The 27,830-nt window shown below is 33.7% G+C and overlaps 1 protein-coding gene and 1 long non-coding RNA gene across 9 annotated transcripts in view; both read right to left on the bottom strand.

The window, feature by feature from the left end:
• Positions 1-27,830, bottom strand: part of TRPS1 (transcriptional repressor GATA binding 1) — a 237,596-nt gene that overhangs the window by 91,878 nt on the left and 117,888 nt on the right. The window lies entirely within an intron of this gene.
• On the bottom strand, positions 17,429-26,293 carry LOC306652421. The gene is made up of 2 exons (XR_013761394.1): positions 22,124-26,293; positions 17,429-21,745 (listed from the first exon to the last, which is right to left on the bottom strand). It is a non-coding gene; the product is annotated as an uncharacterized lncRNA (long non-coding RNA).

The raw sequence follows: 27,830 nt of genomic DNA on the forward strand, positions 1-27,830 counted from the left end.
AAAATATAAAAATCATCATTAGAGTATAAAAAAATCCCTCCATTCTTTTTAAAGCTGTCATAAAAACTCTCCATATCTCCTGTAAAATATTGACTTAGTAATACTCTCAGCTGATGAATCTAATGTGCACTTCATGATACTGTAAATTCCTCTAATGATTTTCCTATAATGCCACTTTAAAGATGCATAGGTTACCTAACATGATAAGTTCATATTTTATATCCATTTGTTTTCCTCAACCCTCTTGTCCTCATGGAGTTTTCTAATTGCATTTAGTCCTGTTCAGTCCGTTGGTGAGGGTAATCCAAAGGATGTCTGTTTTTCATCAGGTAACAACCATTAAATTTGGCTGCATTTCCTTCTAAATCTTGTTGAATGGCATAAGAAACAGAAGCTAGAAAACCTTTTCTTGTAACTCTGCTGTGGTTTCTAAACCTAGACCTTTCTAGAATTTTCTCACTACTGAAGAACTCTTGAGGCCAGATCCATTTGGAGATGAATCTAAACACTTTCCAACCTTTGTCCTGCATTCCTGGCCGTGTTTGACTCTTATGCATCTTTCAGCATATCCTGCAAAGACTGGACACAGATCATTTCTAATAAGTTTTAAAATATGAGCATCTCATTATACAGAATTTGAGTCTTTCCTTCTCCTGAATTAAGCAAAAATATTAGACAATCAAAATATTCTCCCTCATGACTTAAAATTTCTTGCAATGATTTCTAAAACCGTTAGTATGTAAAGACTAGTAAAAAATGTTTCAGACCTCACATTTTTTCTGAATGACAACATCCTAGAAGTAGTGGTCATTCTACAGTGTATTTTCCCCCAAGGCAAACTCATTTTTTCATCTTTTTAAAGAGGCCGAGGAGTTCTTAACAGAAGATGCCCTTTTCCTCAAAGAGACTTATGACTGACCAACCAATGAAAAAAGAATCACAAGAGGCTCTCCTTTATTCATTTAGTATAATTTCTGGAGTACCTTTTAGGTTGCAGCCATGAAATTCAGGGCCAACTCACAGAGTCAGGTAAGGTATCAATATTTGTCATCAACGATGTTGCTGTGTAGTATGGGGAAGGGCTCCATATATACAGCAGAGTCTAGCCGTATATGTGACACATTGCTAGTGAAATGTATTAGATTAGACCAGATATTAAATCTAAACAACCCAAACCAATTTTTGTTAATATTTTCTATTTTTTAATCATCTATGATGCAGGAAATGGTTCGTTCAGGCTAACTGAATTTCTTGTCATTTTGTAGATAAACAGTAAAACAAATAACCCAAATAGAATTTTCACTAGGGAAGTCTGAAAGTTGATCTGTTGCAAGAAATGAGATAAAGAAGGAACTGGAAGTGTTTCTGTCCCCAGTAAGACAGGCTCAACCTGGGGGAGTCTTCATTCTTTGCATTCTTGTTACTCAATATCCAATGCCTCATGGAAGATTGGAAATTCTTCCATCTGTGTCACATCCTTGTAGGTTTGTCTCAAGCTGTGGTCCCACTCTATTGCCCTGCCCGCTTCTCTCTGTCCTAGTCGTTCTTGCTGTTCAGTTTCCCAGGGGTCTTGTCCTATCCAATCCTGATACCCTGGCAGACACTGCCACAGGATTAATTGCATGAAATATTTCTCTTGCCTGAAAATACCAATGGTTATACCCTACCAACTAAAATTCAGGTTCTTAGCCTCATATACCAGCTGTCTACCTTTCTTTCTTCAATCCTATTACCTCAAGGGACAGATTTCCTCCCTCCCAACTAGACTGTGCATCTTCCCCTATTCCACCCTATTCCCAATGCATCCTCTTCCTCTTAGTCTTGCCCATCCTTCAAAAGCTCAATTTAGTCATGTGTCCTCTTATATACCCAAAGTAATGGTAAAGCAACCTAAGTATGCCATACCTTTTATTTTTCTTCTTTAAAGAAACACTGTCATTTTATATGTATAAATAAAAAATAACCCCAACAGAATTTTTACTAGGGAAGTTTGAAAGAAATCAATCTGTTAAAAGAAGTGAGTTATAGAAAATAAATAGGAAACCTGCTTATAGTTTCTGATAAACACAAAGAACCATAAACATATACCATAATCAGCTTGTTATGGATTTATCCTTTGGATGCATTTTCAGTGGCCAAAAAGAAACCTTTTAAGAGTTCTTAAAACTGAACAGTTGCAGCACTGAAGTGATTGATCACTCATGTCAGAGCTCAGGCCATCCTATGTAATTTAGGCTTTACTCCAAAAGCTATTCATCTGTTCTTCCTAAGTTATAAATTTTAAGCTAGCTATTAATACAATTCAGTTCTCTAGGACTTTGTCTCTTAGACCCGCAGAAGAATGTTAAACTTCTAACAGTGACCCTGTTCCTCAACTGTCAATTTCTTATTGAAAGAGATTTTCATTAAGATTGAAAATCTTTTGCATTGAGTCATACTTTGGTTTGACCTTGTCTTTTTCCCAATGCATTTCAATCTTGAAAATAAGCCCCTTCTTTTTACCTTCTTATGCAGCTCAACAAGTCAATTTGGGATTCAACACAGATGTCACGTTGCTTTATTTATCAATATTAGATAATTTCTCTTGCCATATTGAAGCATTTTGAGGGAAGATATCTATGCTTTATCTCCATCCTGAATGTCAAGGTTATCAGAATTAGTTCCAGACACAGATGTTAGAAAGCCTCATTCAATTGAAGAAATAAATGTAAAGAATTTTCAGGATATAGTTAAAGCAATATTCCATCACTAATTCATGTACCTGTCTCAAGGACAAGCTATTAGTCTTATAATAGTTTGCTCTATATTTTTTCTCTTCAGAGTTGCCCTTCCAAAAAACTGGTCTTCTTTTAGGGCACTTCTGCCAAAGGGTATACATGTCAAGAGTTTTAAAAGCAAATCTTCTGCCAATTCTAAACTTATTGTCTTTCTGGTAGAGGAAAAGAGCCACAGGCAGGTTCCAGGAAAAATAAGGACTTTTGTGTCTTTAAATGTGGATTGTTTGCTAGAGGAAAATTTAGTAGAGGTCCACAAATTTTCTACTCTACTAAAATGCTCTTCTACAGATTTTGTTCAAAATAAATATATGCTGCTATTTGGAAATCATTTTCTAAGGAGACAACCTAAATGAAATGGTATGCATGAATTTAATTGGCCTTTTTTGGCAGTGCTTTTTCGATTTTGCATTGTCCATGTAAAAATGACTAACTGTCCTGGCTGAGTGTCTACCTCATTCATTTTCTTCCCAGCACTCAACATTCTCTGTGCCCAAAGCTTCAACCATTTCCTATCTTTCCTTTCTATTCTCCAATGTAAAACTGACCACTGGTTGTAGCTCTAAGTACCACAGCAAGTTATCAATTTTGAAAGTGAGATTTTTGGTCTATCACCCCTATAACAGAAGTGAGACCTGGCAAAGGCCCACTAGGACCTGACAAAGACCTGACATATTCTGGATTTGGGTTCACAGGACATAAATAAGTGAAAAAACAAGGGATTTTAAAAGGTATCTTTCATACTTCTAAAGATACCTCGCTATGATCAATTCAAGTATAACAAATCTAACTTCCAAAACCATTCCTAGTGGTTAGATTAAAAACCAAGTTAAAAGATGTCTAACATATCCAAAAGATGGATAAGACAGTCTTCAACATATAAACTCTTTTCGATTGAGTAAAAATGCACTTAAAATTTAAAAATGTTTTATCACCTACAATCTATATCTATGTGGCTAAATATCAACATGTTAAGCCACTGTAACATAGCTAACATAAAACTGAAATTTAGTCCTTCAAAAAACTGCTCCATCAAGCCACTACTGCCAATCCTAAATAATGAAAAGTTACCTTCATTCTGAAATAGTGGCAAGATTTGTGGCCCTCACTAAGGGTGTGTAAGAATTTCCATTTAAAATTTTCTATTTTCAGGGGTTTATAAAAGCTATAAAAATTCTCTCCAAACTGAAACTTGGCAAACAAGAACTCAGCATGAGGACATTTTTTTAAAGCCTAAATTTAAAAACAGTATGTTCATATAATTTTTTAAGCAATAAAAGGACCAAAAAGGAGAGATTTTTTGAGGTTTTAGTTGCCTTTTTTAAAAACCTTCATTCCTCAGGAACTAGTTTGTTTTTAAAAATGAAAACTGGCAGAGTATAAATCCAAATTTTGGTCATTTTTCTTCATGAATGGTATAAATTAACATAATCTAAAATGGACCTTATCATGAAGAAGAATATTCATTGTTCTCAGAAGACTGTAACCAGAAAAAACTTAACCTGCCTTCCAATATGGATGTGAAAATTTTAAAAATTATGCATCCCTTTTTTTTTTTCTGAGCTAAAAAATCATATTCAGGAGTGAAAAAGTTCAATGAATCACTACCATATTTTAGCCAGAGAATACTATATTTCCTATCTCTGCTTCCAACAAAAACTCTAAATCTCTCATATACATGAACATTTTATTTATTTGACATTACTTTATCATAGCCTTAAATTTTGGTTTGTAGGAAAGTAAGGTTAGTATACTGTATGTATACTTGTCTCCAAAAATATGTCTTAAATATATGACCTAAGATTGGTCTAATATTGCTGCAAACATATCTCCATATACATAAGACCTTTACTGTCTTACCTCCAAAATTATGTAACTCCTCTGTCCCAAATACAGTTATATGGAATGAGAATGTAACAAAAAATGAATAGGCATATAATCCAGTGCTAGACCTGGACACATAAAATATAAACATTGCATCCATACCAGCTTATAGAAACATACCATAAAAATATTTTTTAGTCCAGTTTCAGCTGGACTATTCTCTTTCCTCCATACTTTTGTGAATATCTGGAAATTCAGGGACCCTGTAGCCCACTGGACTACATCTGCTTTTTCATCATCTCAATCTTCAATGGGTCCATTGCATGCACCTTCAGTTTTGAAACTGCACTGGCTTATCTTCTGCCCCCACTTGCTGGCCTGGCTGCTGGCCAGGTCCTGCTTGGTGCTCCAAGATTTAGAATGTCCTCAGAAATGCGTGGCTCAAACCTTCATAATTTTACCTTAGAAACACAACCTTGATTAGATCACAAACATCACTTGTTTCATAGATAAAATCAGAAACTGTCAGGAAATAAATGCTATGAAGAATTAAACTGGCTGATCAGATCAATATCTGGAAAACTAGAAAACAAGGGAAGGAGGTGAATATTCTAAATATAAACCAAAAGCAAAAATAAACAAGAGTAAAAATTTTATCTTTACTATTTTTAGAATCTTCATTGAAAATAGAGTAAGTGGCATAAGTGTGTTTAAAATTTGTTTTAATAAGAGCATTTATTTAAATTGATATTTTTCTTTTTTCTTCTTTACATGATCTATTCCCAAGATATTTATATTTAACATATTTTAAATGTGATGAATTACTTTAAAAAAATTTATTTAAATTATTAATAGGACAACTTAATCTTACATGCAAAAAATATTTTATGAAATGATTCAAATTTATGGTACTGATGCCATTTCTTGTTAATAGAAATTAGTTTAATTTTTTCAATGAACTATTACATGATATAATTCCAAATAGGTTCCACTTTAATCCTTCCAATGAATGCCAGGTAAACAAAAATAGCTAAAAAATTAAAATTACTTGCTGGGATAGGGTAGAAAATAACTAGGGTTCCAAGCTGTCATTAATGTTCTCATGTCCAAACGCATGACATCTATTGTCATAAGATCTTGACAGTGGCATCTGTCAATTCCAATGTTAGAAAAGCAGGATAGATTCTGATGGATTTTTAAAATGTGTTTCCTAAGTGACAAAGATTGTTAGCCCAATACTGAAAGGGAACCTCAGGAGATTATCAAGTACATTCTTGAGAAAATTAAGATAGTCTATAAGGAAAACTTGTTGGAGACTCAAGAGAGTGAAACAGCTTCTCCAGGGGCACAGAGTAAACTGGAGAGAGTCACAGCTGGAAGACAAAGATACCTCTTCACTGTTCAAACTCTACTGTTCCATGTTCCCCAAATGTTACTAAAATCTTCAGGACACAAAGGAGATTCAATTTTTTTATAGACTAAACTTTTTGGGAATCATTATCTAAATAGATTCAGCAACTTAATATAGCAACATAAACAAATACAGTTAAAAAGTTTGAATTAATTCACCATTTTATGTGGAGAGATTTTAAGAATGAGTGATTACCTGAAACTACACATCTTCCCATGAAACATAAATTGAACATAATGCCAAACATCTTTTTCTTATTAATTTTTAAAAAGTAATTAGTTTGGCATTTAACATTCATTAAAACATATCAACACCTTTTTTAGGTAACTGATCTAAATCAGGATACAAGTACTTCATGTTGGTACTATAATAAAGATTTTTTTGTAATTTTAAAAAGTTCCAAATGCTCTTATATTTTCTTCTTTGAATGAAAAGCTAGTTTTGATTAATAAATAAATGTCAAAGACACATAGCCCAAAAGAGGATTATTTTTTCATATGAACATTAATATGAACAAAGGTCTATTCTATAATAGGTATGGACAGATGAAGAAAAAGAATAAATGCCTCATCTTAGATTATGGTTTAACAAACTGTTTACAGGACACCAAAAGAGCATATACTTACATGTGCCCACACACACTGGCTCTATTTACATAAAACACTGAATGCTAACTTCAAGAATGCATTCTAACTTCAGTAGCTGGTTAGATATTAAAGGCTCCCTGCGAATTACCATTTGTTGTTTGTTAATAAAATTCATGACAGAGTAAAAATCAATTTGTATCCTAAAATCATTATCTTCTTTAGCTCTGTTCTCCCTGATTTCTTAAAAATTTCCCAAAGTCTTCCCAATGATATGGGGAAGGACAAACTTGGCAATCACCATTTTAAAAAGCAAACTAGATAGATGACACCATTAAGTTACCACATATACCACTGTTCTCTGAGTCTAAGGTGACATTCACTAAGTCTTTAATAAAATATGATATGAAATGTACGAAAAAAGCAAAGAAACACAAAGAATGCCTTTTATTAGTAATGGGGTAACAATGCTATGTTAATACGTATTTTGAAGAAAATCATCAGTAAGCATTTAAAAATATCTGATTATAAAATGAATGAATCTTGCCATAGGTATTGAAATTATTTGAGCTTTCTTTGTTCAAATAAGCAAATGGATTTAAAATATTCCTTACTGAATCTTGCATTTCAGACTTATCTTTACATTTTATATATTCTTAATTACAATATTCCTGAGAAATTTAAGTCAGGAAATTTTAAGTTTAATGTTATACAATGTGAGGAAAAAAAATATTTTAACAAAAGCTGAGTTGAAAGACTCGAAAAAGATAAGTAGCCAGAAAAGTAATACTGGTTTGAAAATGAATGATATATATAAAGTTTGAGACACACTGCAAAGTCTAGAAGACTTCTACCCTGAGATTACTTTACAATCCTTTTTTTGGTCTTACTTCATCATTAAAATCTGAAATCTGAAACTGGAGAAGATAGATTAAACAAATGTTTCAGTAAAAAAAGAGAAGTTTTAGATGCCACCAGTCAACCTGACTCAAAGATATAGCTCCCACTCCAAGAAGCCAATGTACACATACTCCGTATGCTTTGGCTGCAATAAAAAATGCTTAAGATACTCACTTTTTAAATGCTTGCCTGCTTTAACTGATTTTTTAAAAACTGTTTGTTCAATAATCCACTGATTAAGGCCTTCGACTGTGGTTTTCAGTAGACGGCTACTTTGCTCAACATGGGATATTTGGCAGTGTCTGGAGACATTTTTGACTGTCTTGATAGGAGCAAGGGGTGCTCTTGGCTTCTAGACCAGCGATGCTGCTAAACATCCTACACCACACAGGAGAGTCCCACAGCAAAGAACTGTCTGGCTCAAAATGTCTCAATAATGCTGCTGCTGAGACCTTCACTATAATGTAAGAACTCTAACTATAATAAAAACAAGTAAAATAGAATTTAAAAGTTTAATAATTGCTTAATGTTTTTCTAACTAACAACTTCAGGGATGATTCATTTTCTTGCCATTTGTACTAGCATTTTATTATTTGATTCTCACAACAAATGCAGAGGTAGGCAATATAGGTATGTTAGAGTGCAGGGCACACAGGTTCATAAAGGTTAAAGCATGTGAGCAAGTTTACACGAGGCTAAGACTAAAGCAGAATTAATTCAATCTCAAGTCAGTGTTCTTTTTCCTACATAACCCTGCATCACTGAATTGAAACAATATTATAAACACTTTTACAGAATGTCTGAAAAATTAATAGATAAAAAGATTAAAGTGTAGGGAAGAAAAACCTATTTCATTTTTATTTTTGCTTGGAAAGGGAAGTGGTAAAAAAAAATCTTTTTCACAGTCTTTGATATATTCATTGCTAATGCAAGAAGCAATCTAGGGCTATTTTGTGCTTTTGAGCCAAAATATATGACTGTTGATCCAAATATAGAACATCACCTTGTTCATCAAAGGCAAGGAATATTTTCTGCTTTGATATTCCTAATAAATAGTTTAAAAACATTGAATTTCTATCTTCCTATAAGCTTCAAAGTGGAATTGCCAGTTTATAGTCACTGAGTTTTTATTATCATTTAGATAGACACCCTAATTACTCTGTTCTTCAAATCATGCAAAATATTCACTTTTTAAAAGCCTCTGAAAGGCTCTGCATAAATGTACTACTTCCCTGGAAGATACCTAACAAGATACTTTTTTCTTAGGACCATATTAAGAACGTATATCAAGATAATCAGTTTGAAGCTTTTTGTCTCAAGCCAATTTTACATAACCATTACTAAAAAGAAAGCAAGAGTAAAGATGCCAAAGGATGTCATAAGGGTCTTGAAGAGCTAACTGGCATAACAACATCAAAACATAAACAGGGGTGTGAGAAAAGAAAGAGTATGTCTCTTCACACGAAATAAAACAACTTCAAAACATGGTTAGTATCTTAACTAAACTAACTTTAAAAGGTTCAAATTCTGATTTCTAGACTACTTGGGACAGAACAAAATGTCGAAGATAAGACAATCTTCCGTCAGTTTCAAACCTTTGCCAATTTGACTCCAGACTCCTTGAATTTGACCTTGACAAAAATTGGCCTCTTTGGTTGTTGGACTTTTTGACACTTTCCACTCCTGGTTCACTGGGTCTGTTCCACAAATGTTAATTTTGATCACTGACTATTCAACATTATTTGTAAGAAATCATAATAAAACTGGATACAAAAGAATTATAAAGCGAGTCACTCTAGTGAAGAAAAGGTTCCTGAACTTGTTCTTACTACTACTATCCTGATCTGATCCACACCAAGAGTGAGAACAGCAAGAAGGATAAGGGGTTACATCCCAATAAGAAACCACAACTGTACTCAGTGCTATAAGCTTCTTGGTAGTAGATGAGAAAAAAAAGATTCAAAATTTACAGAGCCTGAGTTAGCATGTGGAAAACACATACAAATCTTACAGTTCATGTATGAAGGAAACTTGATGGAGGTGGTCCCAAAGAGACTGTTGGTCCTAAAAATTTATATCACCCAATAATCATGAGTTGTAAAGCTTAAGGAAGCCATCCAACACTTCAAAAACAAATTTTGATTATTTCAGACTACAGTAAAAACTGCTCTCTTTTTAGAAAACATTACAAAATTCAGAGCATACAGGCAGAAATGTGAGAGAAAAAGATTAAAGAGGCATTCAGGAAAATAACTTACAAAAACATTATGTTATTCTGGAGTTTCATGAAAGGTATGGTATTTGTCAAATTTTTAAATTCCCCAATTCTCTTTGATTTCTTCGCTCTTTCTTACTGAATATTAATTTGTAGACTAATGGAATATCTAAAATTATGAAATATTTTTCTTAACAAGGGGCACCCAGATTTTTTGTTAGGCTCACAAAACCTGGATTCACTCTTATAAATGCTAATAGAAATTGAAAAAAAAAAGTATTAGGGACACTGAATACACTTATTAAAGTTGAAGAAACACCATATGGCATAGGTATACCCATCTGAAAAAGAAAATCAGAGGTCAGAGAGTGATGTTAACATTTTCTCTGTCCTACTTTGTGCCAACTGCAAATTAAAAGAAAATTAAACCCATTTTTGCATAGCTTCAAAAGATATATGTAAAATAAACACTCATACAGGCATATGATGCATGGGTCATGAATAACACAGGCCTTTTTAAAAATGTTATCTATTTTACATGTCATTAAGTAACCTTTTCCAATGCATTTTCCTGAGTGGCAGGGACCACTTCAATGCATGTAACTTAAACATGTCCAAAAAAATTCTATGATGAAAGTTCCATTAAAATTTATTTGATGTATTATTTCTATGGCAGTTTTTATAACTTTCTTTTGCTTGTTACTTTGTTGTTCTTAATTTATAATCATTTTATTTCATGGAAGTGAACTTCACAGGAAAAAAAGCAAAAATAAACAACCAAACGTGTCACAAAAATAAATGAAATTTCAGTCATAAAGGCACACATTGTGCAAAACTAAGTAGAAACACGTCCTTCGGATGAATATAACTTCTTAACATTATTATGAGGAAGGATTTACTAAAAAATGCTCATTACAGTAATCCTTTGAACTTAAATTTTTAATTAACTTTGAAATCCACAATGTAAATTTGAAATATACTGCCTTTAGAAATCATGTTTCAGTTAAGGGACTAGAATAAACCAAAATCTAATAAAAAAAGATTCTCTTTCAAGATAATTTATTTAGTGACTCTAAGTCCATTTCAATAGATGATCGTTAGTTTGAAAATAAAAACTTGAGTTGTAATTTTAAAATGTGGGTATTTTGTTTTGCTAATGTATTCAATACACAATAGACTAAAAGTATTTGTTCATAGAACTTGGCATACATAAAATGTTTTCTATGTTAAAACCTTAAATTTAGAAAGTTCTGCCTTGTATTATATAGATATTTATAATAATGTAAGGAGAACTGAAAACTAAAGAGAATAAATAAAGGATGTCATTTAATATATTTATTAAAATACAGACTAAGGAGTGAGGTTCTAACCATATGAAAGAATGGTTAGAGTAGATACAATGTTTTTCCAAATTTCTAAAATATTTATTAAGCAAAATAATCTAGAAAGCACTTTTCAAAAAAAACCTCCCTTTGTAAAATCTATAACTATATTTTGTCAGTAAAACATGGTATCTCAAGTTCCCATTTGATTTTATCTAAAATGTTCAACTTGGCAAAAGGGGAAACACATATCTAGATTCTAGACACTGATTCATATACATACCTCTTTGCTGTCAATATAATCATGATTGTTTTGCTAATTCATCAACAGAAGAGATGGAAACACTTTTTAAAAACATCATTAATATATGTTCTGATTGTGATTGGCAGTGTAAATTATATGGGGATTTTATCCTGTCAGCAGTTTCAAGACAATTATCCTTAGGTCTCAGTTCCAGAAATGCTCTGTACATATATACATATGCATATATTTCACACCCTAGAAAATAGAAAGAAATAGACCAAGAAGCAGGAAAAGTATAGGGAGAAGAAAGAACATAGGTTTGTTAGTTATCCCGGATGATCTCAGTTCATCTACCTTTCAGCCCTTTTTCCATAACTTCCTTTAGATTCTCCAGAAAGTCAGTCACCATGCTGGAGGAATATGCTACATGATAAGTACAGTCTATTCAGTAGCCAAACTTATCTTTATATAGACCTTGAAAACATTTTACAAAACTAATTTTGTTTTTTCAGTACAGGGGATTAAACCCAGGACCTTGTGCTTGCTATGCAAGCACTCTACCAACTGAGCTATATCCCCTGCCCACAAAACTAATTTTAATAGAAACATTTTTTAAGTTGGTCTCTAATTTTTTTTTTCTTCATTAGCACTGGCATGAAGTTATGTTATATCCAAAATCTTGGAAATGAGGCAAAATAAAATGTAAGATGCTCTTTTGACATATACTGGGGTACTTATTTAATAGCCTCTCAAAATGATTATTTAATGGTCTAGGGGCATACCTATGTCTGACTTAAAATTAATTAAGTTCCTTTCAGACTTTGTGAGGTTATATGTTAATTTTCTGCCCAAAAGAAATAAAAACTCCAAAGTTTTATATTGCTTTATTGAACAATATTAACTGGTTTTATGTCTAGTTAAAATGTCATTATTGGTGAAAGATTTTCTCCTAATTTTCCTTTAAAACAACTTTCTGCTCTCTTATTTGTGACTTAAATAATTTTAGTATGTGTTTATTCTATATTTGTACATGTTAAATGTTTAAAACTTTATCAAAAGTATTTTTTGACAGGTTGGAGTTTCCACTGTGATGCCCAAGAGGATTCATTTGCCAGAAATATTTAAGCAAAAACACTCTTTACTTAGCCAAGAGTGAACTCCAAACAATAGAATTTACTAAAGAACTTTAACTTTGTTGGTCTCTGCTTCTCTTTCTGATCCTAACTCTGTTATTGTTTTTGCTTCTGGTTTCTGACCTCTTCATTTGGTTCCTGTTCTGGTGTGCACAGGGCAAATATGTTATTCCCTACTAGCAAAGGCAGAGATAGGGAATCCTTTACTAGTTGATGATCTCTACTACTCTTCTACTCTCTGGTGAGGACAACACAAACTGTATTTTGTTAGTCTCCTGTATTGCTTTGTTTGTGCAAGAATGCACTTCATTCCCATGAAATACAACATAAATTTCAGATCTGAGCTAGTGAGTTTTTGTTTACTCTTGACCCATGTCTGAAGTTGAAGAACTGAAGCTGAAAGTTTCCTTTGTTTCTGTGTTCATCGAATTTAGAAACAATTTGACCTCTTAAGTTTAAAATGCTTCCCTATATCCACTGTGTATTAATCAATTATATAAAAATGTCTTAAATGTTGTTAAGATTGCATTACAAACTTTAGATTACGTAGAAGGAAATGAGAGGGAGAGGGGTATGAAAAATTTTGGAATGAGACAGACCTCATTACCCTATGTACATGTATGATTACATGAATGGTATGAATCTACATCATGTACAACCATACAAATGAAAGGATGTACCCATTTGTGTACAATGAATCAAAATGCAGTCTGTGAAAAATAAAATAAATATTTTTTAAAAATACAAAAAAAGATTGCATTACAGAGATTAATAACTACATTCATTCCAATATTCCCAGAATTCCAAGAAAACAAACTGAACATGCAAAATTTAAATATGCTAATATTTTAAGAAAGAAAAATAGCAATTCTTATAGAACCTATAAGCTCAGAGATTTTTATATATGAATATAAATACATATGTATTTATGTAATTGAAGTAAATCTTTGGATTATTATGCTTCTTTTGATAATATTGTAGGATTGAAAACACTACATATCTTGACCTGATTTTTATCAATGTTAAGTATAAACCAAGGTAACACTTTTCCTTTTGCAAAAATTGGTCTCATGTCCTTCATGAAGAGACTAATTAAACTTTTTATAAAGGACTATTGCTAACATTTCTGGAATAACACCTAGCACTGTGAAAAATGTAAAGTTATCTGTTTAAGTGAAATGCTTTTACATCAACAGTAATTATGTTCTATAATTTGTTAGGTTAAATATAATTTTGTATAGTTAATAGATAATCTTTAGATAATTGATGGATTTCTCAGTAAGATAAGATATTGACAAATTGATCGCCAATCTATCACAGTTATGGCACAGGTCTATCTTTGGGTCATTATAATTTTTCCCACATTAAGAAAGTGTAAAATCAATGAGCATGACTGTAAAAGACTATGGTGGCATTTATGAGCTTTGCTTGTCTGCTATAATGATTATGGATGACAGACATATCTTAAATACCTACCTTGTAGATCTCACCAGTCATGTTAATCTGAATGATTCAGATTTTATATTAGAAATAGAGGCAGAAAAATTCAACTGTGAAGCAAATTATGGAATCTGTTCCTTCTTTTTTATAAAAATAAATTTTTAATAAATTTTTTTCAAAATAAAATACCTGGTTGTTTCATAAAATATAAAAAGTACAGTGAAAGATAAAACCTGAGTACACACAAAATGTGTAAGAGTTGATAGAAGGAAACTTTATTTGACTTTTATTAATAATACCAGCAACTAACATGCCAGAAGAGAAGTAATAAAATGTGTTAGGATTTAACAAGTGAATTGACTTATGCATAATACAATAAAAAAGGGAGCCTGTGAATCATTTGCTATTACGTATTACATTAAAGCAAAATTAGATATGCTTTCCTCCCATTTTTACTGGTTCTTTTTAGTTATACATGACAGTAGAATCCGTTTTGATAAAATCATAGGTAAATTGGTCCTACACCATTTAGTCTATTCTGAGCAAAGGTTAATAAAAGTTTTTGTTTTGTTTTTCAAATTTTACTTTCTGTGTAATATAATTCGATAACAGGGATCTGGTTTACAAGAATAAGTTTCTATGCTTTGCGTTTTCTTTGGCATATCCTTGGTTCTGAGAGATCTACAGTTCCATAAGATTAATGTTATGTCTCCAATGTTTATTTAGAAATTTACATCATCTATTTGTTTCACAGGTAGTCAGGTTACTGTTTCTCAGGCACTGCAGTTCTTTTTAGTCACCTCAATCTCCTGTGATGAACCTTTGGAGTTTGCTTTTCCAAGAGGAGATACTAAGTTTAGGGAGCAGAAAAGATTGTACACAGAGCACCCCAGCATAGCCCAAAATACACTGCTAACTGCAAGCTTTGTTGTTAACAGAAATATGTAAGAAAAACAAAGAACAGTGACAGGCAGGAGGGTTTAAGGTGCTTCAATAAGTCAGGAAGGTGGCATCCAAGAAAGCCAGCGTTCGACTTACCCTTCTGTTTGGTGTCCGGGAGATTGTCATAGCCTAGAAAGATGCACCATGGTAAGATTTGGGGAATGTGATGCTATGATTTGCTTTTCTAATATGGTTATGAAAGCACACATGTGAAAGTCAGTATGGGGAAATGCACTCTCTTAAGACTTCATGCAAACCAGCTGGGGAGTTGCCCCAAGCTCTGCTCACACCTGAGTTTGACAGACCACCAGAGGATCCCTGGAATTCCATCCCAAATATTCAGATGTTTCTCAGGAGTTCAGAGCTTTCATATGTGGCAAAACAATGTAAAAGACTATCAAAATAGCAAAATCTGATGAGGTGGTTAAGTCTCCGATTTAAGTATTACGGTAAATAAGAAAGCTTCTCTTCTTTCTGTCAATTAACTATCAGGATTGTTACTCAAATCAATTATGAATTGTAATGAATTGCTGGCCCACTGGGCCTTAGAAAGTTAGTGCCAGGGCTGGGGTTGTAGCACAGGGGTAGAGGACTTGCCTAGCACTTGTGAGGCAAAAGGTTCCATTCTCAGCACTGCATATAATAAATAAAAATAAAGTCCATCAGCAACTAAAAAAAAAAAAAAAAAAAAAATTTTTTGGAAAAAAAAAAGTTAGTGCCAAACATAAAATATATAAAAGAACCTTCCATTCGCTTTCTGAAACAGTTTTTTAAAATTGTTTGCCCGTGATGAGGAAAAAGAATGCTTCTATCACAACACAATATCACAATATTTGTACAAAAACTCTCTAAGGTCTACAAATGCCCTTTATTTTAAGCTTCTTAAAAAGCTATCCATAATTGGACTTACTGAATCAGTTCTATGATTCAATTATTAAAATGCTCAGATAAGTGGGTGAAATTTTATTTTACCTGCTAATATGGATACTAACTACATACATTAAATAAAGGAGATTTCGCATGAACAAGGCCATCCTAGTCTGTTCTTCAACAATAACTACACATGCTGATGGACTACTAAAAATTATTTCATATGACAGAGTTCTCATTTGTTTTGGTTGCATTTTCTTCATATTTCTAGGAATGAAATTAGAAAGATTCACATGCTATTTGTATTAATATCAAGCCTTCCTCTCAATACAAATCAGTAGTAAACAGAAAGTGCTGAAGTAATACTAAAATACCTTACAAAATTGTGTGCATGGAAAATAATAGTGTATAAATGAAATTAAATCAACCAGCACCCAAAAACTATCTTAATATTGGTCAACAAAGCTTTACACAGCTAAGCCCAGTACTCAAAACTGCTGATAGCATAAGTAACCAATAATAATGCTCATAAACCCATTCGAAAAGTTAGTTTCTCTAACTTTATAAAGATTCATGACTGCTCATGAAAGAGTCCTAATTTCAAAGAGTTCTGTTGTTTAAAAGTTATTTTTTGTAAATATATAGCAGTAGATCTATTAAAGACATAAAATAAATCCAAAATTGTTACATGCATCTGATGCATTTTTATCTAAGAAATAAATCTTTTGATTTTACCAGAAATAGAATATTAAGGAAAATCTTCTGGTTAGGTGTTTTGGCAAATTCTGAATTTAGTGCAACTACATCAGTTTTCTCCTTATGTACATATGGTGACAGTATAGTAAAACTTCCTCTTAAAATAGAAAACTTATAGTGGGAAATGTGATTAATGCAATACCCTACAAATTGAATTTGCATACAATTTTCAGTGACTTCTCAACTTGGATACAGTCAGGGTTTGTTTATATTGTATGAGTCCAGAAAAGCAAAATCTATATTCTATCTCCAGCACTCTCACTCATATTGGAGTAGTGAAGATTAAATTCATTAGCAATGACCATTTTAAGACAGCATAGAAGGTTTCATCCCCAAAATGACTGTCAGTGGGAGAGGAAAAATACAAAAGCAGTAGGAACAGGTTTTATAGGTTAACAGGGATGATGCAATAATTATTCAACTTCACTATATGATGGACTCTTAAAAACTATTCCTTTGCTTTTCATTTTCAATTTCACCACTGCTTGGTAGTGTGCTTAGAATCAAAAGTTTCTGAATGTAAGAAGTGAGGTAGCACCAACAACTGTCCTCTTGATGTTGTCTTCACATTTATTTCTAAAAAGCTGATGCAAGAGCTGCTTCTGTGGATTCAGATCCGCAATATCATTTATCAATTATATTTGACCCAAGATTAAAATGATGTTATTAATGAAAACAAAAATGATTTTCAAAATTTGGTGATAATTAATTTCTACAAACATGTGAAAGATTATAGTTGCTCATTGTAAGTAGCCATTTACTTCACTTGAGTTTCATATATTACTAAACAGTAGCATCTGTCAAAGTCATCCGTTCAGCAAATATTGTACAATCACTATATGCCACATTTTACAATTTGTTCTGAACTCCATACCTGTTTAGTATATTGGTCCACTTTTTCTTCAGTTCATCTCTCATCTATAATTCACTTTTATAAACAAACTATTTTCTTTTTTATACATGGAAATAAAATTCAGAAAACTCAAACTCATTTTGGAATGGACTTCTAGCCATGTCTTTTTCCTGCACTGGACTAAAGAGCATGATGAACAGATACAAGTTAAGATGGCAGAAAAATGTCATGAAATGCCAGATGGTCTGATGATTAGAGGTAGTCTTCTAGAATTTTTTTTTTCCTTTGTCTCTTCTTTACTTATCCATTTATTATTAGTATGCTGGTATAATAGATATTAGGTATCATCTAGGACAATATAGGACCTCATGAATAAATTTCTTCTATACTACTGGGGAAAAAGAAAGAGCATGGTGAAGGGCGGCAACACCTGCTTGTTCATTCACAGAATGCACTGATTCCTGCCTTGAGCCAGGCACTATGCTAAGGGAAGGCCCGAGTCCACAATATTCCAGCACGGTCATTGCCTTCATGGGCTTGAAGTCTCCTCTGAATAATACGGTCTACTGAGGTATGATAGGAAGAAAATTTTATGACTGTAGCTGAGTAGGGAATCAAGTGAGAAAGGAGAAAATGAGGGAGATCTTAGATGAAGCCAGAATTCTAAGGAAGAAAGAAAAGAAAGAAGAGTGCCCAACTGGAAGGAAGAGCTTTGAATGTTTGAACTACACAATGATAAAGGCATCACCACATAACACAGATCAATGGACAGGACACATGTTCAGGTTCTCAAAAATGATTAAGGAATCAAAATACACATCAGTGTGAGACTATTAGGGGTTAGGTCTTGTATTGCTTTAGTTTGTAAACAGAGTACTTATTAATAACATTGACCTAACAGAAATAGTGGTAACAAATATTAAAGATCAATTATCTAGAGCTGTTTTCTCCAATACAGTAGCCACTAGCCATATGTAACTCTTTGAAATTAAATTAATGGAATAAAATAAAATGAAAAATTTAGTTCCTCAGTAGTGTTACAAGCCACATTTCAAGAGCTCAATAGCCAAATGCAACCTGTGGCTACTCTATTTGAACAGAAAATATTAGATAATTTCCAATATCATAGAAATTTCTAATGAAGTGTAAAATATACTGAAATTCAGAGTTGTTTAAAGTAGGAGAAATCTAAATGAGAATTTGTTCATTTGACTAACAGATGTGACTTAAAAAACAATTGTTTGTTAAATAAAATTTTCACCTAATATGGCAATAAAACTGCTTAGCAAAGTGCATACTAAGAAATAATGTTAAGCAAGAAATGCTTCTTAAAAGACTTTACACTATGCATTCAGAACAGGAAACAATATCAAGACAAATTAGGCTACAATGGAAATATGTGAAATACTCAAAATGTCTATGTCATTTAATTTATACTGGTAATGTTGTAGTGCACCTAATTCAAGTTTCATTTTCTGTAAACTAAAATGGTGCAACCAGTAGGCAATACACACACAAAATGCACCAGTATTACTGACTTTTAATTCCTATTTCCAACAATATACTACTTTTATAACTTGGACATACACCAAAAAAAAGTATTAGAAAAGAAAGTTAATTTTGAGAAAGTAAAAGAAAAAGGCCAAAACACCAGAAATTTTAAAATTATATAATCAAAATTGAACATCACGAAATTTATGACTTATGTAGGAAAAGGCAATAAACAATGTGTTAAAATAAAACATTAGTTCTACTACATTAGAAAAGGAATCCCCAGATTGTACTGCATTAAATTATGTGGCAAAGAACCAGGCTATTTGTTTCTACCAGCAATAAATTAGATAGTCACATAAGGATTAATTGCAAAACTGACCCTTGAAACACTGCCCAGTAGCCCAATTTTGAACAATAACTCAAACTTGGTCTTCTACCAAAGAATTTTTAGTAAAAGAATATGAATAGCTTAAGTCATGGGAGAGATATATTGGTGTGAGTCTTCCATTTACAAATTTTTCCAGCTACCTACCTACCACCCAAAGTGTGCTCATTTTGTGTTTCCCTTAAGGTCCAGCACCCTGTGGGAACATAAGAAGACTGTATAAAGTTCTTTCATCCAGGTTTTCCAGGGTACATCAGGATTCATAGTAAACCCAATTTTCATTATTCTTGGGTTCAAGAATTTCACAAAGAGAAGGTATTGATTATATAAATGACAAAGAGATTTTAATCCTCAGCCATATTTTTCATTCTGACTTCAGTCTGTTGTTAATTTTTACTCATCATTTAATCCTTATTTTCTACTCTTATTTCCTAAGGAAATACGTGCTCCATAAAAGAACAGCATCATTTAGGTAAGCATAACACCATCTTTCTGTCAGATATGCAGGGCTATCTTTAATGTACGAGGTAAAACAATTTAACCACAAATGTGTGTGAGGCTTTGTTCACTGCTAAAATCAGAAAAATGAATATTTAATGATATTACTATTTCTGACACTTTAACCAATAATACATTCAATTTCCCTAGCATCTTTCATGCTGAGTTCCTACATTAAAAAAAAAAAAAATGAAAAAGAAAGAAAAATTCAATGGCAGCCTTAGAACAAAGAGAATAAAAGAACAGTTATAATTCTACTCACTCCTTTTCTTAGTTTCTAATACAGTAATGGGTGATTTATAATACAATTGACACTATATGAGGTAAAGGTCCCTTTCACCAGCCAATTATACCTTCACTTGAAAATGATCCTGGGGAGAAAAGTCAACTTAAAAAAAAATGTAGTTAATAGATGAGGAGATATTTACCTCTCCAAACACTCAAGATAATTGAGCATTAATAGAAAGAAGCCATTCTGGTATTTTATTTCAGCTGACATTACCTCCTTTGAGCTAACAGGGTTCAGATAAAATGTTCCCTCTATATAAAAACCAAATGGCCACTGTTATCCATTCTCAAAGTGTCAGAATCTGAGTAAGACAGCCAAAATTAGAAACTTCCTATTGCTTTACCAGGAAATAAGGACGATTTTGTTTCCAGCCATCTTAGATTTCAACGGATAGGTAAAACAGGAAAAGACAGCAATGTAATCAATGGCATGTTGATAGGTCCCAAGGGGAGATTTTTAAATTTGCCTGTTCTCCTTGCTCATCTTCTCTCTGCTTTTAGTAAGTGTTCCTGAAGACAGTAATAAGTGACTTAATAGGCACCATAAAAAGAGATATGCTCTTTCTGGAAAAGTAGAACTGGAGGTTAACTACTAAATTTTATAAAAAATGGTAAACTGAGCAATTCAGGAGACAAAAGTTGTCACACTAATCTTTTTTTTTAATGCAACAGTAAGGCTGGTATGTATTGGTTTACGACAGGAAATTAGTTACAATAAAAACTAATAGCAATTAAGCACTTAGTGTCACTAACATGGCTTTAAAGTGAGTCTAAACATGGTACCTCTCCCAGGTCTCTCTGGGTGTCAGGATTAGAAGCAAATGTGGCTCCACATCAACATGAACACAAGACTGACTTTCATTTTAAAATGGTAATAAAGGATTCAAACACTCTTGATCTGCATTTTAATATTCATTCACTCATGGTATGTTCAACTTCACGGACCATATGGATCAAACTAGCTTCCTCAGAATGGCCGTAGGAAGCCTAGGGACATAAATGATAATTTTAAAAATTAAGATACAAACTAACCCAGTGGATAAACAGTGTGGGAGCTTAATGGGCCAGCCTTGAATGTTAATCCATTTATGTACAATAGTACATAAATTGTGGAAATGGCATAACATTCAGTATAATAAGACAATAACCAGAGCTCCTTATTTATTTATTATTTTTGTAGAACTACTTCAAAATAGAATTTGGAAACAATGAGAATAAACTCCCATCACACAGAGCAGTTAAATAGTATGAATACAAATCAAAATACAGAACGATTGGTTAAAAACCTCCTGGAAAGAACAGAAATTAGGAACTGGTGACATCCAGTTGAACTGTTAAGGAAACTATGGTATGGGTTAGGGAGGAGATGACGAAAACCTGCCTCATGGTGACAAAGGGAGGCAAAGATGAAAAACTGGCAAAGAGAGTGTGTTGGCTGACTGGCTACAAGGCCAAAATGAGCAAGAAACAAAAGGCAAAGTGAGTTTCTGGCCAGGAAAAGAATCCATACGGTGTGTATGCCAGTGAGCACAGCCACAGAGCTCACGCAAGCAAATAGGTAAAAACCAGACATTTAAAAACCTATTTAAATCTCTGCCATACAAAGTTTAACGATGGCTTTAAAAGAGCTGATCTCAGTAAACTTTAAAAAAATACAAAAAAATTACATACATATATGTACACTACTAATATTGACCCCACATCTTTATACTAATTAAAATGCGTGATCCAAAAAGAAGTGACAGGATGCTTTAAACAGCTACTTGATATTAAGGATAATGAGTGCCCTTATTGGCCATGTTATTTTGACCACTTCATGTCCCGACCCACAGGACTGCAACGGGAACCTGGAGGGGGGAGCGGGGATTGGGAGAGACAAGAGACACGAGAAATGAAGACAAGACAAAAGCCTGATCAAGTCTCATTTATTAGGGGAATAAACCCAGTTAATAAAAAGTACAAAAACCAATCAGGGGAAAGTGTGCAAAGGCAAGACTAGTCCGTGTGCCAGAGCTCAAACAAGGAAGTGTACTTGGCCAGTCATGAAGCACCACGCAATCTAGTCTGATGCACATGGTATTGTCTGACAGTTACGTGTGCAGGAGAGGCACGCCCCGCCAGCATCTGGCAGGCGCCATCTTAGCTCAACATGTGGCAAGGCGAGGTCATGGCCTGCCGGCTCCAGACAACTTCATGCAGTAGAAATCTATGTCTACCTCTCCTGTACAAGAAAAAGCTTGCTCTGCAGAAAGATTCTATACCCATTTTTACTGCATTCATGTGAGCAAGGGTGGAATGATCTCTAGATGTTTCCACAGCATAAAAGCTGCATTATATCACAGAAAGTGTCTAGTGTTTATTTATTTTTGTGCAAAACATATCCTTGTCATTGACCAAAACAGTTAAGGAGAGGTCAACAACAGGTAGACACTTGGTAACACTAGTTTCCAGCACCTGGCAAACCAGCATGCAGAAATCACCATTCCTCAACATGCACAGGATGCCCATCGCCCAGAAACGGGTGTCCAAAATGAAAATATAAAGCTGCTTTGTGCATAGCAGTTGTTTACAAAAGAGCTGAGATACATAAAATGAGCAATAAAATCTATCAGAGAAGGATAGGGAGGCAGGATAACCAAATGCTGAGACTACCTACCTGATTTCTATATCCTACTCCAAATCCAGACAAACCTAATCATTGTTTTTAAATTCCTCATCTTATTAGTTGTTGAGGACTTCTCAACACATATCATAAACGGAATATTTTCTGTTATTAATTATCCTTTGAAAATCTGACTTTTAATGTTATAATATTCCATCATAAAGATGTACCAGTATTTACTTTATTTGACTGAATTTTTAGGTATTTTACAAATATCATGACATAAAGTCCCAAATGTCAAACCCATGCTCTGCAGTATTTGCTGGGTATCTCAGAGGAGACCAGAGGAGTTAAGGCATGCAGCAGTTTGCTTAGTAAATTAGGCAAATAACCCAGAATGTAGACACAGAAAGTACAGTTAACAGAAGGAGGAAACAAGCAAAGTGCATGTCCTGTGTCAAGAGGAGAATCAGGGAGCTCCATACTATCAATTGTGGCTACAAGGACATACTAACATTAAAACATGGAGACATACCAGGGTGAATGCAGTGAGTTACAGTGGAAACATCATCCATTTGTCAGACTGTCAACTGCACTGCAATCTGTAAAGTGACTGTCATGTTTAAATGAATGGGTCTCTAGCTTTTAGTTTATTAATTTTAAGAATTAACAGAAATGACTGATCCAGATGTGTGAGAAACTTTGAAAAGGAAAGCTCGGGCAGACTGAAAGAGTTAGGGAAGGTTTCCTGAAGATATTAAACTAGTAGCTCTGAATTTACTGTCAATATTAAATAGTCAAAAGTATTCTGTAACCAAAGAGGTTTGTAAATAGGGCCACCTGGCTTGTTCAAACAACTTGCTGAGTACTGCTGAATCCACCAGCTATGATCTGGAACCTTTCATCCAGGGTTCAAAACCAGAGGGGACTGAGATCTAAAGGAAGGGGAGAAAAGAGTCACAGGGGAACAAAGTGGTAGGATTGGGCACAACCTAATACATCTTATAGGCAAAGTTCAGTGGGTTAGTAAAAAAGGAAGATGGGAAAGGAAAAACTGATAAGGCAAGAGAAGACAGTCCAGGGTACTAAAGAAACCAGGTTAGGAAAGAAGGTGAAGTACCTTTTCCTTGCCAGGGATGGGAGAGAGCTGATAAAGCCCTTTCAGTAAAATAAAAGAAATAAGCGACAAAGAGTAAAAGAATGTAGAATGAAGAATGTCCCTGGTTTGTGAGGACTAGCAGAAGCAGTCAAATAAGGACCCACAAAAGGATCACTAGATATAAATGGAGGCTCAACAGGGAGGAAAGAGCATGAAGATGTGTGAGCCAAGAAGTGCTTTTGGAAGACTGAGGAAATGGATGTGATAAGGAAGGGGAAGGCGTGGTCACAGATGGGGGTTTCTGAGTTCTTGGTCGTAGGGGAGTGTTTTTGTAAGGAATGATGAAATTTGAGATATCACATGGCTGTGGATATGTGAACAAAGAGGAGTAGAATAATTACTGACACTGAAGAAGTTGAGAAATTCCAAGGGAAAGGTATCAGAAGAGTCACCAACTATACAAAATAATCCACAGATTAAACAATCAAATTTCAGATAATGTATGTTTGTGTTATAATTTTTCTTTGAAAATAGCTACAGTGGGTCCAAAATTTCTAAAATATGTTGTATAGTCTGAGCAAGAGATAGAATTAAATTATAGTGCAATTTTTATAATATCTGATAACAATATGCTGAATATTTGACTGATAGAAACTATGGAGATTAAATGAAAACTGTAACCAGAGAACAGGCTTTTCAGGCATATTTCAGTACAATTTATTCTACAAATATTAATTGTACAACTATTTCAATCAGACACTAAATTTGGTATCTGAAATTCCTTGATAGGACACAGTTCCCATCTTAGAAGCTCTAAGTCTCCAAGAGATAGAGCTGAAAGCAACCAATATAAGATGGTACAATTTCAGATCTATCACTAAGATACATAAGACAGGTATTCACTAATAGTAGAACCAGAGAAGGGATCCACTGGATGTGAAGTACCAGGCTGAGTTTTAAATGGGAATACGATTCATACTGAGACCACTCATAGCACAGGGTGTGAATTGCCTTGGCATTCCCTGTCACATAAAAAGGGCTCAAAATCTTTTGGCAGTAAATGAAGTTATCCCACTGGGCTGCAAAAGGTGACAGGTAAATGTCAGGCAGGAGATGTGGCTGCATGAGAAGAGCAGAGCCAACACTTAAAGGGACTTGGATACCATGTGGCTGGTAAGGCAGGGAAGGGATATTAAGCAAGAGTCAAAGAGAACCACCATAAAATTTTAAAAGGCAACTGCTGAGGTGTGGAGGGTGGATTAGAGAGAGCAAACCTGAAAGTGGGAGTTTAGAAAAGAGAACAGGGTCTAAACCAAAACACTAGAACACAAGGTGCCTTAGACTGATAGGATATGAGGTGTGAGTATGGATCAAGAAGTGAAAATGAATTCCAGATGTTCTTCATTTTTATTTCTGAATGATCCAATATTTTATATTAACAACACTGGTTAATGTCCTAGTATGAGGAACAAATTCTATAGACCTGAATAGAGATTTCTCAAAGACAAAGAAATGGCCAACAAGTATACAAAAAAAAAAAAAGTCTCAACATCACTAATCATCAGGGAAATGCAAATCAAATTTGAGATCATATATGTTTGTGCTATGATTGTCTTTGGAAAATAGCTACAAAGGGTCCAAAATTTCATCACATCCCTCCAGTAAGAATGGCTATTATCGAAAATAGCCAAGAGAGCAAAGTCTCGCTCTGGGGAGGGTGTGCACAAAAGGAAACCCTTGCACTCTCTTGGTGGGAATGTGCATACATATAACTATCATGGAAAACAGTATGGAGATGGCTCAAAATTTAAAAACAGAATTACCATATAATCCAGCAGTTCCAATGGGTTCATATCCAAAGGAAATGAAATCAATATGCCTGAGAGACATCTTCACTTCCCTGTTTATGACAGCTCTATTCACATTGCCAAGAAATGGAAATAGCTGGAATGTCCATCAATTGATGAATGGGTAAAGAAAATGTGGTGCATGTACACAATGGAATACTATTCAGTCATAAGCAGGAATAAAATCCTGTCATATGAGACAACATGCTTGGAAGTGGACATCATTATGTTAAATGAGATAAGCCAGAAACAAAAACAAGCACTACATGATGTCACTCACATATGGAATATGAAAAGAGTTGATCTCATAGAAACTGAGAATAGAATGGTGCTTACCAGAGGCTGAGATTGGAGGGAAGGCAGAGATTAGAAAAGCCTTATGTGTGCACATCAAGTTACAGTTGGACAGAAGCAAGAAGTTCTGATGTGCTGATTGATGCACAGTGGTTACAATAATGTGCTATATGTTCATACAGTGAGAAGACAGGATTTTCAATATTTCACCTAAAGAAATAACATTTGAGCTAGGCTTGGTGGTGCACACCTGTGATTCTAGGACCTCAGGAGTCCGAGGTAGGAGGATGGAGAGTTCAAAGTCAGCCTCAGCAATTTAATGACTAAGCAACTTACTTTCACAGTGTCTCTAAATTAAAAAGAAAAAAAAATGACATTACATTTGAGGATACGGGTAGGTTTAACCTGATTTAAACATTTTATAATGTTTATATGAATCAAAGTATCATGTGGAATCCATAAATATGAACAATTGTTCTGTCTTATATATTGGTTTAAAATGAATTTAAATTTAAAAAAAAAATGTAAATTCTAGCTTCAATAAACTTTTGGCACTTTGATCATGATTATAGAGTAGAAGAATACAGTCAGCCCTGAGGTCATCTCCTAGGGTGTCCACCATATACCATTTTACCTCCCACCCTCCTGTGAATGGGGTCAGTAGGGAAGTTTGCCTCACTATTTAGAATGCTGCCAATTAGGGTAAAACCCGTGCATGGTGCCACACGTGGAGTAGCTACATGGACTCTGAAAGGGACCAGATTTTAAGGCTCCTGTTTCCTACAATTAACTTGCTTTTCTTTTCCTTGAAAACATGTTTCCAAAAAACTGAGCTAAAATTAAATATCTCAAGTATTCCCACTTCAAGAAAAAATGATGGTTATAATATTGAGATATAAAAGATAACATTTTCCTATAAACTATGCACCTACATTTGCCCCCTTAATATAAAAAAAAAATATATTCTCCCATCCATTTAGAAGCAATTTTCATTTTAAATTCCCTCTGCACATAGTGAGTCAGTCTTCTCAGGTTGTCAGAACAAAATGTCATAGCCTGGACAACTTAACAAAAATTGTCAGTTTTAATAATTATTTAGGTAAATATAAACACTCATTTTAAAATTAGAAATATAGTAGGGACTTCTCCCACTGCTTGCCAGAAAATGAATATTTTAGGTTTGAGAAAGTAAAAAATAAAGTTTTTTTTAAAATGTCTCAAGTAAAAATGTCACTCATACATATCAGAATCAAAACTTCTGACTCACATGCTATGAACAGCAGTTAGCCTTCAGTTTGCCTTTAACTTAACTATTTTTTAAATTTCAGAATATTACAATCTGAGTAATATTTCAGGCTCAAAAGTTTCACATTTTTTTCATGAGTAATGAAGATACTGCCCCCCACTATACAAATAAAGTCAAGAGCGCTATCATTTCCCACACTTTGTTAAGCTTGAATTCTAAAGTAATAAAATTAGATGGCTGTTATTCAAAATATGAAATTAATAAGCCAATCAAAGTGGTATCTTTTAACAATCACTCAGCAGCACACAGGTACATGACACAGAAAAAACATATTTTTACATAATGCAAATAATTTAATTCCAAATTTATGACAAATATTTTAAAAATTCTCCTAGGCTATCAAAATAACAGGATTTTCTAGCATTTAAAAATGCCATTTCCAAAAAAATAAAAGTGCGATTTCCAAAATTTTCAAACAACTCTATTTTCAACAGTAATTTTTATGTTCATCTTATTTCTTTATTGTAATTAATACAAAATTCAGCATAAATTCAGTCAGCTAATGTTCCACCTGCTCACTAACATCATCCTAACTGATATGTATCCAGTTAGACCTTGGCTTCACTTGTCATATCTGCCACATAAGTGGGTGCTTCCCAAATATGACTGAAGTTCCTTCCCTTCCTTATTGGTGACAGACATATTTTTAATGTTTTAGTCATTTAAAAAACATTGACAAAAATTTGAAGGTCAGAACATTACATCTTCAGGGCACTACCTTTGTATTCTATTTAAGTAAACTTATAAAC

Source organism: Sciurus vulgaris, assembly GCF_902686455.1.
Source record: "Sciurus vulgaris genome assembly, chromosome: 1".
Classification (NCBI taxonomy): domain Eukaryota; kingdom Metazoa; phylum Chordata; class Mammalia; order Rodentia; family Sciuridae; genus Sciurus; species Sciurus vulgaris.